This window comes from Capra hircus, chromosome 3 (assembly GCF_001704415.2).
Source record: "Capra hircus breed San Clemente chromosome 3, ASM170441v1, whole genome shotgun sequence".
NCBI lineage: Eukaryota > Metazoa > Chordata > Mammalia > Artiodactyla > Bovidae > Capra > Capra hircus.
Genome location: NC_030810.1, coordinates 93,138,767 through 93,155,373, shown reverse-complemented (window position 1 = coordinate 93,155,373; position 16,607 = coordinate 93,138,767). Strand labels below are relative to the sequence as shown.

The window sequence follows — 16,607 nt, the reverse complement described above, 5'->3', positions numbered from 1 at the left end:
TCCTAGGTTGGATCCTATCTCATCGTACTATCTCAGCAGAGCCCACGCAGTAGAAAGCATCTTCTACTCTGAAGCTCCAAAGTCATTGCTTAGGGATGGGTGAGGGTCACACAATAAAAGCCATACAATGAACTAACAGCTTAGTTCAGTTCAGTTCCGTTCAGTCGCTCAGTCGTGTCCGACTCTTTGCAACCCCATGAATCACAGCACGCCAGGCCTCCCTGTCCATCACCAACTCCCGGAGTTCACTCAGACTCACGTCCATCAAGTCCGTGATGCCATCCAGCCATCTCATCCTCTGTCATCCCCTTCTCCTCCTGCCCCCAATCCCTCCCAGCATCAGAGTCTTTTCCAATGAGTCAACTCTTCGCATGAGGTGGCCAAAGTACTGGAGTTTCAGCTTTAGCATCATTCCTTCCAAAGAAATCCCAGGGCTGATCTCCTTCAGAATGGACTGGTTGGATCTCCTTGCAGTCCAAGGGACTCTCAAGAGTCTTCTCCAACACCACAGTTCAAAAGCATCAATTCTTCGGTGCTCAGCCTTCTTCACAGTCCAACTCTCACATCCATACATGACCACAGGAAAAACCATAGCCTTGACTAGATGGACCTTAGTCGGCAAAGTAATGTCTCTGCTTTTGAATATGCTATCTAGGTTGGTCATAACTTTTCTTCCAAAGAGTAAGCATCTTTTAATTTCATGGCTGCAGTCACCATCTGCAGTGATTTTGGAGCCCAAAAAAATAAAGTCTGACACTAACAGCTTAAGTTGATATAAATTCTTTCCAAGTAAGTTATTTGGGCCCATTTGCTTCTGCTTTCCATTCCATTCCCAAATCATTTTCATACTATACCTTTAAAAATGTATACCACAGTTCATTTTAAAAATTGTCAATGCAATTACCTGTTAATGTGCTTTCAATTAGATTAATAACAACTTGATGAGCTATTATGTAGATCTAGGGAAAACTATTTAGTCTTAAGGAGGCCGATACTGTGCTAATTCACAGTAAGGAGAAAAAGCAATGTAAGTAGAATTTTACATAATCATCAAAAACTTGAAAAGCAGTCTTACTGAACTGTTGCAGTTTTCCCAAAAGCACTTATCAGCAATTTATATCAAGAGATCCTAAGTTTAGGGATAGGAGGATAAGACAACTCTTTAAGGTAGAAATTCACCTTTCTCATGACGGTAATAGGTAATTTCCCCACTCAGACCTAAGATAATTGTACATTCAAAAGTTTATAACTAACTGTTCTGGAGACATTAATCATTCTCTAACACATACACTTAGTAGAAATAACTACAAGAAAGCTTAAAAAATCTGAGTTAACATTATGCTGTGCAAAAATAAAAAAAAAAAACAAACCTTGAACAATCTACATTTTATGTTAAATACCCTGACTAAAATGTTGGTTGTGCTACACAATTCCACTTGTTTGCAGAAATGAGTTGATTTCTATGTACCACCTTTGTTGTTGTTTTAAGTCTTAAGCACTTTTTGTTCTAAATATTACCTTGCTTTGAAAAGATGAATAACTTATTACCAAATCACAAATCCATTTCAGTTAACTCTGAATAAAATCCAGTATAAATGTATTACTTTGTTCTGGGAATAATGGCTCCATGTCTTAGTTCTGACAGCTTCCTAAGGGCAAACCACCATTGAAGTCATTTGGGTGTAAACTGCACAGAAAGAAGAAAACAGTGAAGTCTACCTTTTTGTTTTCTTTTTAAGTCTTCAGACCTTGCTAGGACACTTCTTCCAGACCAACAGTCAGACAGTTGCGGCACCTGATGCTCTGAAACAGGTGTGGTTTGAACAACATCAGCCAAGCTTAGTGATCTGGAGGTCCCCGTTGATCTTTATGGTGTCCATTGCAGATAACATTTGAATGCTGTGGTAAAAATAAAAAAGTTGGTGTCCATCCACAAACACTTTGAAACCTGGATGCTAACAAAGGATTTCCATCCTGAACGGCTGGTCTGGGATGAATGGGAAGTAAGGGATCGCTAACTGTTCTTCACCCCTTTCCCCAGATATACCAGAATTTCTGAGTAGCTGCTGGTCTGTGAACACTGCTTTGAGTTCAATGCCACCTCTGCGGGAGGATCTTCCTAATCACCACTGGTCAAGCTGATGGCAAAGCTCTCCGGGTTGAGGTTTACAATGCCCATCATTAACACCTTCTTGCCTGGTCTCATGCCACCTCTAATGTGCCCACAAAATGGCACGCTCAGTGGTGGGAGGTATATGTCGGCTTGAACTGGAGAGCCCAAGGAGTTGTTTAAATGTGCATCATCTAGTTTCACCACTGCATTGCTGTTGGCCACAGACCCCACCGTCTTCTCACACAGCGCGAAGGGATGGCAACTGGCGGCCAGGCGGTGGGGCTGCTTGGCCCACCTTTTTAAGACAGGTTGCAAAAGCCATAGGCTAGTCTCTAAACCTGTGGCCTTCAAGCAAATCGTCCAAGGCTCATCGGCAGTGGCAATTAATGTAACAAGTGTCTGTTTCAGTTACAGGGACTAGATGGAGGTGGGTCTTTCTCTTCAAGGGTTTGTGGGTGGACCAGTTTCATAAATGAGTCCATTGCAACACAGGTGAAGCTCAGCTAAAATGAGTACATTGCCTACTTTAAAGGTCATCTCAGCATTTGTGCCACTGACCTTACTCTACATTAAAAAGTGATCAATGTCTTTATGGTCCTTCCAGAACAAAATCCTTTGGATGAACTCCAAGATGCTTTTGATATTATTAATGTCAAGTGTGGCTGAGTTGTATTATGGAGATTTGGTAGGGTCAAATCTATCACTTTAATTTCTGATAGCATAAGTAGGTGAAAATAATGACCTTGTACACTGAAAAGATATGGTCAGACCTGGGTTGTCAGACAAAGAACTGGGTTATTTGTCATTTGTCATGTGTGACCAGGCTTCAAACCAGCTTCCTTATCTGCAAAACATTGGTTCAGAAAATAAACTTTACTTCCTAGAACCACACTGCAATCTCACCTGCTTTTGTTTCTAGTGAGGCTCCATGCTGGGCTTTTGATGGATTGTTCTCCTCTGTCATTGGCAGTGTGCAATGGTGGTTACCAGTACAGTTTAAGGGTTAAACAAGCTGGCATATGTGCTGTTCTTAGAGTCTGTGTATGTGTGTGTGTTTGTGTTAGTCGCTCAGTCGTGTCCGACTCCAGGGACTGTAGCTCTCCAGGCTCCTCTGTCCAATACTAGAGTGGATTGCCATGCCCTCCTCCAGAGTATCTTCCTGACCCAGGGGTTGAATCTGGATCTCCCTCATTGCAGGCAGATTCTTTATCGTCTGAGCCACCAAGGAAGCCCAAGAATACTGGAGTGGGTAGCCTATCAAGAGACAGGCTTCTCCAGGGGCGCTTACTGACCCAGGAAACAAACTGAGGTCTCCTGCATTGCAGGCGGATTCTGTACCAGCTGGGCATACACACTCATTCATATAAACACTGAATCTGAATCTCATAATTTTCATGTCATAAAATCTTCTCAACCATTTAAAAATGTAAAAATCAGCCATAGCTTGCAGGCCATACAAAACAAGCAGAGAGATGTATGGATTTGGCCTGTAGACCAGAGTTTGCCCACCACCAGCATAGAATATTATGTTTTACAAAAGGCTTTTGTATGTCCAAATGTGCCTCATTTGTTTCTGAGATCAACTCACTGAAGCAGGTAGGGAAGAAACTACTAGCCCCATTTTACAGAGAAGGAGAAAGTCTCAGGAGGATTAAGCAAAGTACTAAGGATCATAGTCAATAAGAAATAGACATGAGATCTAACCCTAGTCCCCAGGATTCAACTGCTCTTTTACTATACCTTTTTCATCTTTATGACAAATCTTAGGAAAAGCTATCATCTCCTGGCTATGTATACCCAAAGAAAGGACTGCTCCCACAGGTGAAGCAAGAATTCTCATAACCAGGATTTGCTAGTACTTTCTAAAATTTGCTAGTACCGCACTTTGCTAGTTAAGGAATGGTTTGTATGCACTGTGAGGAGGACAGAGAGAGAGAGAAGGAAATATGTCTGCTAACACTCTGCAACCCTAGAAACTTGACCTCAGGAAGCAGGCCCTGAGGGATTTGAGTCTCCTCTGAAATCTCTTATTGTGGCAGTTATCGTGTATCCAGCATACCCTGTCTCAAAGCCCCATGGCCTCTGTTTGCTTTTCTATCTGTTACGTGTCCCAAAGGTCCAATACAAGGAAGAAAGAAAGAGAAGAAGAAGAAGAAGAGAAAGTGACTGCATAGTGAGTTTATATCTTAGCTATAGTGTAGAAACTGGAATTTATTCTTTGGTGTGCTGCCTACATGTTGGTATTATGCCACCACGTTGACTCTCGGGCCCTGGAATTGGTCCTATGATCTGAGTACCAATTTCTCCTTGGACGTGCACTTCTGAGTCATAGAAAATATCATGATTCTCATTCAACTGGCAAGTTATTTCACATTCAAAATTAACTAATTAAAAAATCATTAAAATGATCAATCTATACATATACATATATATATACACTATTGTATCTATACACGTTACAAGGTAGCTCAGACAGTAAAGAATCTTCCTGCAACGCAAGAGACGTGGGTTCGATCCCTGGGTTGGGACGATCCCTTGGAGAAGTGAACGGCTACCCATTCCAGTCTTCTCGACTGGAGAATTCCATGGACAGAGGAACCTGGCAGGCTATAGTCCATGGGGTCACAAAGAGTCACACATGACTGAGTGACTAAAACTTCAAGAAGAGTAAGATTTAAAGATAAATAAGGACTTAGTCTGTTCAGGTAGACATAACTAATACTACAGACATTTATTTTTAACAATCTGGAGGCTGAGAAGTCCCAAATCAAGGTGCCAGGCTTTTTGTTTCCTGGGAAAGACTCTTTTCCTGGCTTACAGATGGCTCCGTTCTTCCTGCATTCTCACATAAACTCGTCTTTGTGCAGTTGGGGAGAGAGAGAAGGCCAAACTCTCCAGTGTCTCTTTTTATAAGGGCACTAATCCCATCAGACCAAGGCCCTGCACCTATGCTGTCATCTAACTGTAATCACCTCCCAAATGCCAATTCCACCTCTCAATTCCGTCATGTTGATGGTGGGTAGAACTGCAACATATGAGTTGGAGAGGGACATAAACATTCAATCCATCACAAGTACTCTTTTCAATAATATTTATAAAATTTCCTGTTTTCTCAAACATAGGGGGGAAAGTTATCCATCCATTCATTGATTTGCTAGTTATTTTAATAATTTTTGAGCACCTACTATGTGCTAGATCTGTCTCTTTCAGGGATTGAAAACCTCAGGACTCACAAACCTCCCTGCAACGCAGAGTAAACAGCCCCCGTCTGCCTTTCTCCCTGGCTCTCATTATCATCTATTCCTTTTCATGTAGACTTATTGAATAAATTTCCCAAGGGGTTTGAAATACATTTTTGTTGGATGTCCACCTTTCTTTTCATGTGGCTCAGCCAACAGAAGACGATAACTGCTAAGTGCACCCCATGCTTCACAGTGTGACTGCTCAAGAGTTCTGTGTTTGCAATTAGTATTTACCTCCTCAAAGGAAAGGGCCTCTCTGCCCATAGGTACTATACTTGGCTTTTAAATATTTAATAATTAATTGCTTGGATTTGCAACTTTTCTCCTTCTTAAATTCTTAGCTGGCATCTAGGTCACTTATAAGATTCAGATTTTTAAATGGTCATACTCTCCACCCTCCGCCGCCCCGTAAATATGTACATTTTAAACACATATCTACATAACATTAAAAATAATGTTTAAAAGAGAAATAGAAAGTGATCTCCCATAATTACCATCACCTTGATAGAAACAGAGTCAGAAACTCTATAGCTCTGGAAGGATAGTTAAAAGGGTTGTTGAGGCCGTCATACACCAATGTGAGAAGCAGGAGTGCGTGTCCATGGCATAGCACTTCTGGCATGCATAGCCCACTTGATCCATTTCTTTCTGTACTCACAAGTCTGTAGGGGTCACCAGCCCTAGTGCGTCGAGCACACAGATGAACAGAATCAGTTGTGGGAGTGCTGTAGGTATCTGTTACTTACATGACTTTCAAGTATGCCAACAATTTACATCTTACATAAATTAAGGCAAAGTCAAGATTTTTCCCTCAGCCCCATTGATACAGGAAACAGAAGGCCATAAGGTACCAGAGGCCATAAGGCACTGGTTTCATATTGCCTAAGCTCACAGCCCAGCTCCACAAATGGTTAGCTGAACATTGGTCAAGGTGCTCAAAACCAATAAGCTTCCATTTCTTCATCTATAAAATGGCAATTATAATGGGCTTTAGGTTGTAAATTATGAGAATGAATTGAGGCCATGAATAAAAGAGCAGATATTTGGCATTTAGGGTGAGTACTCCGTGGGCTTCCCAGGTGGTGCTGGTGGTAAAGAAGCTGCCTGCCAATGCAGGAGATGTAAGAGGTGGGGGCTCTATCCCTGCCTTGGGCAGATCCCCTGGAGGGGGGCATGGCACCCCACTCCAGTCTTCCTGTCTGGAGAATCCCATGGACAGAGGAGCCTGGTGGGCTACAGTCCACAGGGCCACAAAGAGTCGGACACGACTGAAGTGACAGCATGCACACACTCAATAAAGGTATTAAATACTCAGTAAAGGTAAGAAATAAAATAGCAGTATTTTCAAAGCTACTACTGCTAATTATTATTATTAATAATCACCATCATGATGATTAATCATCATCACTATTATTATCGAGAGGTCATCTATGTACCTTAGGTTCAAATAAACCTAGCCAAGATTTAGCTCTGCCACTTACTAGTTCTATGATCTTGGGCAACTTGCTTTACTTCTCTCAGCTTCAGTTTCATCATATCAAAAATGTATGTAGAGCATTGTAGATGTTAAATGGGCACAAAGTCATGGGCTTAAGAAAATACGAAGTACATAATAAATAGTAATTGTTCAATAAATGTTACCAATGATGACAGTGCTTTCTTAAATGTTAAAGGGAGGAAAGAATTATGCTTAAGAGTGTTAGATCCATGATTCACTGGGTCAAGAAAATGTATTATTATTGATAAGGGGATGGTGGTCCTAGCTGATTTGAGAAATAACAAGTACTTAAAAACACATGTTCAACTCTTCTCATGTAATTCCAAACCACTAGAGAAACCTACCACCCTGAGACAAACTGAGACTGCATATGCATAGATCAAATTGAGAGTTAATTTTTAAGTGATATAAAGAACACACAGTTTTGAAGCAAAGAAGACAGAAAACTTAGAAATGATATAGTTCAACATTTTCATTTTTTTTAATGAGAAAACTGAGACTCAGGGAGAGAAAATTATTTGTCAATGTTCAGGATCAGGCGCTTGATCTTAATATGTAGTCAATAAGGTTTTGCTAAAAGAATGAATAAAAGAGGGATGTATTTTGCCTCTTTATATTTCTATGTTTGTGTGTTGGTGTGACTCTAAGTTTTTGATTGAAGATTGTCTATAGGTCAACTGAAAACTAAGAGATAGTCATCAGAATCTTTCAAAACACCTGTTTCATCTGTGATTTTATATATACAAATTATGAGAGAAGAAAATTCTTACTAAATACTCACTAACAGCCAGTCACTTTTACGTAAAATGTCTCATGGAAACAACATAATAATCCTGGAAAGAAATCTACCCATCAGGGTTCAGTATAGAAAAGAGAAACTATGCTGGTTGTTTTAAAAAGAAAAGGAATTTGATGCCTACAAAACTCCTGAAAGGACTAGATGGCCAAGGCTTAGACAAGATCTTCAGGAAAAATGGCTCCAAACATCACCTTGGAAGCTGCCTGCCAAGGAGACTGCTCCCTCTGCTACAGTTTATATGCTAAGCATCTAGAAAACGCCACATCCACTGCAGACTCTGAGATCATACCTTCAAAACCATGCACCAGGGATGACTCCACCCAAGACTGCTGTCCCCAGAGCTATGCCACAGCTGATATTATCCACACCAGCAAAAGTTGTTGCCCTTCAAGCTACTGCCTTTTTTCCCGCTAGGTTTAGTTTTAAAGTCAGTCTTCATAGTATGCATCTGATTGGTTAAAGCTAAGTCATCAAGAACCTTATGAGGCTTCCCTGATGGCTCAGTGGTAAACAATCTGCCTACAATGCAGGAGACTGCCTGCCAATGCAGGAGGCACGAGTTTGATCCCCGGGTCAGGAAGATCTCCTGGAGGAGGGCATGGCAACCCACTCTAGTGTTCCTGCCTGGAGAATCCCATGGACAGAGGAGCCTGGTGGGCTACAGTCAATAGGGTCACACAGAGTCAGACACAACTGAAGCAACTTAGCACATGCACAGTTATCACTGGGATAAGCATTGGAGAATATAATAACGAAAAAGACAGAGGCCTTGCTGTGGAGAGTTTTCCAGAAAAAAGCATAAGTAAATAAATAAGAATACGATTATGAAACTACAGGAAGTGGTCTATTAGAACGGTAAACACTGAGTGCTGTGGAAGAACCCAGCAGTGGCACCTAGCTCAATCTGGGGACAGAGTAGACACTCAGTGCATATTTATTTTTGGTTCTTATAGATGAGTGAAAAGTCCAGCAATTTGGCCAATGTCCCTTGATTGTTGGAACTAACATAATTTCTCATGAATCTCATTTGAGGGCACTGTAATAAAAGGAGTTTCATTTTCACAGGTATTTTTGTTTGTCTCATTGGTTTTGTTTTGTGTACAGTGAAAATAGCAATGTATTCTCAACAACGAGAGCTAGGGATCTGTGACCAAGTCACTAGGCTTTCTGCAAACATAATTTTCTGAAACAGATTAGCCTACTTTCCCACCCAGTAATTCGTTATTAGAATTCCTAAAAAGCAGTAAAAAGTAGAATAAATTGTAGAGTAGCTAAGGTTCAATATCAAAAACTACTATACTGGAAAGATACATTTATAGAGTAAGACTTCAGGGGCTTCCATGGTGGCTCAGATGGTAAAGTGTCTTCCTGCAATGCTGGAGACCTGGGTTCGATCCCTGGGTCGGGAAGATCCCCTGGAGAAGGAAATGGCAACCCACTCCAGTACTCTTGCCTGGAAAATCACATGGATGGAGGAGCCTGGTAGGCTACAATCCATGGGATTGCAAAGAGTCGGACACGACTGAGCAACTTCACTTTCTCTTTCTTCAGGAAAACAAATATTGAGATACAGTGGGATGACTTTCTTACTTATTTTCAATTATTTCAATCATGACTAATCCAACAATTTTCTTCCCATCAAAACCTGACGGAGCACACAAATCCCAGAACAAAAGTGACCTTTGGGCCAATGAAATGGCTGCTTCGAGATGGTTCTATGACCTCTCAAGGAGTCCTAAGTGTCACAGGTGGAACAGTACATCAGAAAAGTTCAGACATGATTACTAACCCTTATTTTCATTAAAATATATGTTTGTACATGGAAACAAGACCAGCAGTCTAGAAGTCCTCAAACAGGCAGTGCAGTTTTAATTAGTTGAGTATGGAGACTCATTAATATGCAAATGAGGAGCTTACCAATATTAATCATCTGTTTTACTAGGCAGCTTTTACTAAAGAGTTTCTAACGAGTTTGCAAATTAAGTTTCTTTGACATTAAAAATCAGCTAAACGCCTGTCTGAGAATAATCTCTTCTAACTCCAGGGCAGGAAGGGGGGATTTTTTTTTTTTTTTTTGGATGAGAAACAGCCATGTTTAAAACCAATTCCCATGTTGGCAAGCACGGAGCAAGAGTTCTGCATCAACCCTTTCCAGGCTCTAATTGAAACCATTTCTGCAAGAGAGAACCAGAAAAATAGTTGGAACAAGAGACAAATATGAGTCACGGTGATTTAAAGATGCACAACCTAGAAAGCTTCATCACAATATGTGTTTACATAGGTGACTGGCATTGTTAAAACACAAAAGAGGTTATTATATTTTTAAAAGGCCCTTCTACGGCCTTTAGCATACACCTGTGGTTCTGTTTTCTTGGAAATGTTGAAGATGGGGTTGGACTCTGATTTATCAAGGATGATTAGAAATATGGGGATGGAATTCAAGGTTCTCCTGCAATCACTTTAATTTCTGAATTTGTTTCCATTAAGTTTACAAAAAAGTGTATGAGCTTGGGCTCAATCATGTAAATCATTTTCAATGTCAGCTAACTCCATTATTGTGTCATTCCGCCATCGATACAAAACAATACAAAACACATTCAGACATTCCTTTAGATTCCCTACTTCCAGAAAGAATGTCAGAAAGGAACTTCTGTAAAGGAGAGAATAGGCTAGATGCCTATCACCGAACTTCTGCTCCGTCAATTGAAACACAGTTGACCTTCAAAAATTTTCTCTCTCCTTATAATCCTACAGGAAGTCAAAGGAAGCTTTGAAGTGATACCTTTTCAAAAGGCTCACGATCTGTGTTTCTTCTCAAAATTTGAAACTCTTCCCCATGCCCTCCGACTACCTACAGCTATTAGCTAAAAGTGACCGGGCAAGAAAGATTTGTCACCCATAATCTTCTTATTCATTCATTAGCTTGTTCAGTAAATGAAAACGAATGAACTTTTTTTGCCAACGCAATATTTGTTGATGGAATTGAAGCAAGGTTCTGAGAAACTCCTACTGTATCAGGTACTTGTGGGATACAAATATGTATTAGCAGCTTCAAGGGACTTAGAGTCTAATAAGAATATAAAATATGTTTCTAATAAGCCCACTTTGAAGAAATGTGTGATTAAAACAATGAGAATTGTTTACCTCATGTGTTTTTTGCAAATGACTGAAAATCTTATAAAAGACATCCCATCTCGATCTCATTCTTGATGTAGTAAAGGTAGTCTTCGTATGATACATCAGAGAAAAGGATATGATTGGTGATGTAGTACTTTTAAGTTTTATAAGTTTATACAAGGTTAAGTGGCTAATGCAGCAAACACTGGGGATTATTCCCATTTTGCCATCTTAGAGGAAGAACTTCAGCCTGTGCATAGGTTTACTTGCTGCAGTGATGCAGAGTCAATGAATGGCATTCCCTTAAGGATGTCAGCCCAGGAACACCAGACTGTACTCCTCAGTCTCACAATCCTAGCTTGTCCAAGGCCTTCTTTCTGTTGGTTAATGCCTATGCTAAATATTGTGGCTGGTGGAAAACACTGTTAGGTTTAGACTCATTTAAATTCATGGCAAAAAGAAAGAAAATCCTTAATCAAAGGCACAAGATAGATTTTGCAAAGAAGTTACGGCCAGAAAATTAATCCAAAATGCTCTTTGGTTTGGGCTTCTGTGTGAGCACAACTTGGCGGCAGGTCTTGACTGGAGGTTCTGGGAGTTGCAGGAGTGGAAAATGGAAATGGCTCATCTGCACCTGCCCTTTCTCTAGAGATTAGACTCATCCTCTCCCATGACACTCGTGGCCAGTTCTCACTCTGAGAAAGAAGGCTGCAGGCCACCTCCTCGCTGATGCCCAGGCCCCAGCAGCCTGGTCCTACAAGTCACTCTCAGTGGATCTATGCGTGTGTGCGTGCTCAGTCACTTCAGTCGTGCCCGACTCTTTGCAACTCTTTGGACTGTAGCCCACCACACTCCTCTGTCCATGGGGTTCTCCAGGCAAGAAGACTGGAGTGGGTTGCCATGCCCTCCTCCAGGGGATCTTCTCGACCCAGTGATCAAACTCGCTTTTCTTTTGTTCCTGCATTGGCAGGCAGGTTCTTTACTACTAACATCACTTGGGAAGACCCAGTGAAACTATATTGTTCTACAAATAGATGTTTGGGTAGGGGATGTATTTCTGTGGCCTGTGTGGGTTTCAATCTTTTGCTGTAGAATAACTTTGTCCAATAGAACTTTCCATGGTGACAAAAATGTTCTATAAATCTACACTGTTCAATATAGTAGCCACCAATCACAGGTCACTACTGAGCACTTAGAATATGAAACTTAATTCTTAATTTTTAATCTTAATTAAACAGATACGTTTGACTAGTAGCTACCCATAATGGACAGTACAGACTTGTAAAATGACTTCATCCATTTGGATTTCCATGAATGGAAAAGAATGATCAAAATGATCACTCTATGATAATGACACAATTCTGGTTTAGAAGTATGAATTAATTATTTTAATTTTGACGTAAATAGAATGAATAAAAGCCTGAAACTCCCCTTCCCTCCAGGATTTGGGTGACATCTCAGGGTGTGTATTTTCAATATCCAAATGACAAAATGAAAGGAAAATCATTTATAAAAACCAGGTATTTTACGAGATGCTTATCTATGTGTTTTGAATATCAGTAAATGCTTATATTAATAGCATCAAACTCACATTCTCAGTCAACATTTTTAGGCAAATAATTAATTAATTAATAACTTACTGCTAAATAATAACACCTTGATAATTAATTCAAACTGCTGTTTGGATCAGACTCCTGAACAACTTGGTGGTATGTCTACACTGGAGCTAAATTTGCTTGAAGATTATGGGTTCAGTATTATAGATGAAGTGTTCTTGTATGAAGATAATCATTCTTTGAGTGGTAATATAGATATGAAACTAAGAGCAACTAATACAAAGCAACACAGAATCCAAAATTTTTAATTTGAAGAATTTTGTGATATCCTTAATTTAATGTACAGGTAATATCCAAAAAGAAATACCCTCAATATTTTCAACAGAGGTAGAAGCTACCAGAGACTCACTGGGTCTGATTCTGATGACTGGAATGCAGCTCTCCTAAGATGCTGCCTGCACTTCCGAGCTTCTTCCTCTGATCGACCTATGTTGATCAGCCTGGACACATACAAGAGACTAGAATTTTGTCACTTTAAAATCTGCCACCTTCTATGAATATGGTCGACTTAGGCTAGAATGAAAACTACAGTTGTTCGGCCAAATTCTAGGCAAGGGTTTCAGAGCACCTGCTCCTCTGATTGCGTTAATATGGCTGCTGGCAGACCGACTCCCTTGTTTATACAGCCTGCCTTACTTCATAGGATCCTTCGGAGAATCAAAGCAGATCCCAAGAGAGTGAGAATCCCGCAGTAGAAAGAGAAGTCAGATGATCGAAAATACCTGAATTCTAATCCCAGGATTTGACTTAATTTCTCTGGGTTTTTGTTTTCTTCTTTGCAGGACGAAGGTAGGAATATCTCCTTTACTTGTCTCCTGGAGTAGCGTGCACTACATGAGATGCTCTATGTGAACACACTTTCCAGTTCTGTTTCCATTTGAGACTGAGATTTCTGGTCACTGTCATTAGATGAGATTCATTTACTTTTATCTAGTCCCCGAGTCACCAGTTGCAAACATACACAGAATGACCGACTGGGATTAGTGGTGTGGTTTGTGAGGGTGAAATTGAGTGAGAAGAACCATAAAAGGCCCCAAATCTGTGGCCTCAACTTCATTAAGCAGGCGCAATATTCATCAATGTGATCCATCCTCAGTCAAATGCAGCCTTCTGCCCTTTTGCAGCTTAGCCCTGCTGTCAGCAGCTGGGGGCCCTGCCAAAGGGCAGAGGGAGGGAGCCCCAGGTTGCCCACACTGCTGATGTTTTCTGGAATATTCAAGGACTGCAAAACAAACCCCCAGTCATGATTTTACTTTAAAAAGCAAAAAATCTCCCAGATAATGAGCATTTTGCTCTAATAAGAACTGTAGGATTGATTAGGTTCAAACTGTTAACAGACATCCTTATGGTTAATGAAGCAGCATTGAAAATGCCTCTTGATTCTTTGGAAACTTAAATCATACAAAGGCAGCAAGGAGGGAGAACAGAATTGGAGGTGGGGGTACAGTTAAACTGTCTGCTAGTTAATGTTCTCAAGATAATGAACAAAAAATGTTTGTTCTTTGATAAGTTAATATTTATGGAGAGTCATCTCTGCAGTGGGCAAACAATACACTTTGATGATTGTCGTTAAAACATTCTTTGAGGTCACATGTTTTCCTGTGAATCTTGAGTGGAGGAGGAAGCCGCTGCCATTTTAATTCCTTTGTTAATGTCTTTATGAATGCAATTAACACTTCATTCACGCTTCTTTGTTTCTGGATCCCATTAGGATGTGGTTTATGCCAGTTTCTCTCTCCCAAGAGACAGCCCACATCACACAACATTTCACTCAGCTGTGTGGCTTAGCGCTGACAAACTCAATTTACCAAAGGCAGGAGTGAGTTGACACCATGCTGCGCCAGTCGTCCTGATGGGAAGAAACGACTCATTTCATTCCAAGGGGGAACACACCTCTGAGCAGCACGTTTGTATGCCAGAGTCTGGGAGGCCAGGAAGCAAGCGAAATCTCTGCAGATCAAGAATGCTAAGATCCAAGGCCTTAAAACAGAAAGCCAACTATGGTAGATAAAACAGGTTGCCATCATCTTCATCAAACCTTCGTGAGGGCTAACTAGGTAGAAAGTAAGGGAAGAGCCAGAAGCAAGGGCCCCTCTAGAGCTTAAGAGACCAGAGATATCCACAACAAACACATCAGCAAGACCATAAGGCACCACAGGTCTCTGAGCCACGGGGCCTGGGGGGAGGGCTTTTCTGAGGATGTGGGACTTAAAGGAAAAGCAGTTCCCCTGGCTATCCTACAGAGGTCACCAGGAAAGAGGGGGAGGGTGGGAAGAACCGCAGCGCGGGAAGGGAAGCAGGCATTAGCAAAGACGGGCAGACGTGCGAAGCGAGTAAGAGGGGTTGTGTTCACAAGAAATTACTTCCCCTTTATATTAAAGTCTCTCCTCCAATTGATGGCATCATTTCTATTTCAAATATCAGTGTGATATTTGCTTAACAGCCAAAGGCACTGCAGATGAATATATCTGAATCTTACTAAGATACTGTACAGAGGAGATGGAGGAGGTCTGAAGTGACATCAGAGACAAAGGGAAAAAGCAGGCACTGCCGTGATATTTTTACTTTAAATGAAGAATAATTACTTATAGGCCTTGGACCTGTGTCATAATTTTAAGTTTAGTTTTCTCTGACAAAGATGAAAAAAGAGCAGAATTTCCAATAAGTGTTATGAAGCATAAAATATTACCAGGAGAGGAAGTAAAACAGCTGATAGCCCCAGGTCATCTGTGTCTAGCATTAAAGGTGTGTGAATAAATCAAAGACTGCATTCCAGTTGCAGTTTTAATGTTATTTAATGATATGAAGATTGGTTGTTTTCTTCTCTCACAGATTCTCCAAAAATCTAGCCTTTGTTCCATTAGTTATACATCCTTATTACCAAGACCTTTCTCACATCTCTTTCAACCAGACCTGGGCCGTCAATGCCAGCATATTCTATTATAATAAGGCCCAGATTGGCCAGCCCCTGTGCATTAAAGCGTTACCGACCAGTTATGCCCCGGCACCTTTTTGCATTAAGAAGGGTTATTTTGCCTACATTTCATCATATGTGACAGCTGTTCGTGGGAAGAATGGCTTCCTGCACTACAAATAATTCTTGGCCAAAGAACAAGTCACAACTAATGTCATCACTGATTTTAATCAAAGGTTAAAGTGATGCTGATTTTATAAGTGGCTCTTCCTTTTTCTGAAGCAAATAATTGTCAATTGTCAGTTTTAGAACTACTCTGTGATTTATTGAAAGGGTAACACCACATTAGAATTAAGAAATTAATGCCCAGACACTAAAAAGTGAAAGGAAAAAAGGTGATAATCTGTGTGTGGGGAGTTGGGGTGGGGGTATTCTGAGATTTTAAAAAAAATCTTTACTTTCGTCCTTGTGCTTTTTTTTTTTATTTTTTGGATAGAAAAAAGTCACTCTGCATTCCCTGGCCTCAAGCCACTAGGTAGCTATGTAAAACATAAACAGGGTCTGTGTTCCGCTGCATTTGAGAAAGATGTAAATGTGTAAATATGATGGAAGAGGTTTTATTTTCTTTCTCCCTCTCAGGAATGGTCTGACAGCCCCAGGCTGGAGAACGTGTCTCTCCCAAGTGCTCTGTCACCCTGGTAACCATGGAGACCATGACGATCGATTAGATGCCATCTGATCTCAACCTCATAAAAAAAAAAAAAAAAGGCAGCAGATGGCAACCAGGCCACTAGACCTGTCTCAAGAGAGACACGAAGGAAGAGAGAAAGGGAAGGAAGGAGGGGAGAAAGGAGATACTGTGGTAGACTGATGCCCGGAGAAGAAAGCACAGAAGCAGTTCTGGAAATGAACACCTTGGAAAAGAGTGGAAATAGAAACAGAAAGCAAGGCAGGCAGGAATCAGGGAAAGAGGAGACACAGTGCAAAAATGAAGCTACATCCAACTGTGCAATATATCTCCATAGTGAGCGAAGGAGGGAAAGCCCAAAGAAAGCAAACCAGCTCTTTCCCCACTTTTCCCTTGGGTCTGTAGGTCCCGGAATGCTCTGGAATCTGGGCCGTAAGGTCTCACAAGGCTGTCCTTATGGCTGTCGTATCAGTTGAAATTGGATGCATCTGTAGAAGAACCCTGAGACCTGGCTTTCAGGAGGAACTCCCAATCAGACGGGGTTTTCCAAGGGCCTTCAGATGACTGGATGTGTTGATACCTGATCATCTTGCCACCCCATCTCCAGCAGTGTTCTAGTT

At 40.9% G+C, this 16,607-nt stretch overlaps 1 pseudogene; it reads right to left on the bottom strand.

Annotated features, from left to right (window-relative positions):
* LOC102179254 overlaps positions 1,830–16,607 on the bottom strand; it is a 74,407-nt pseudogene continuing 59,629 nt past the window's right edge.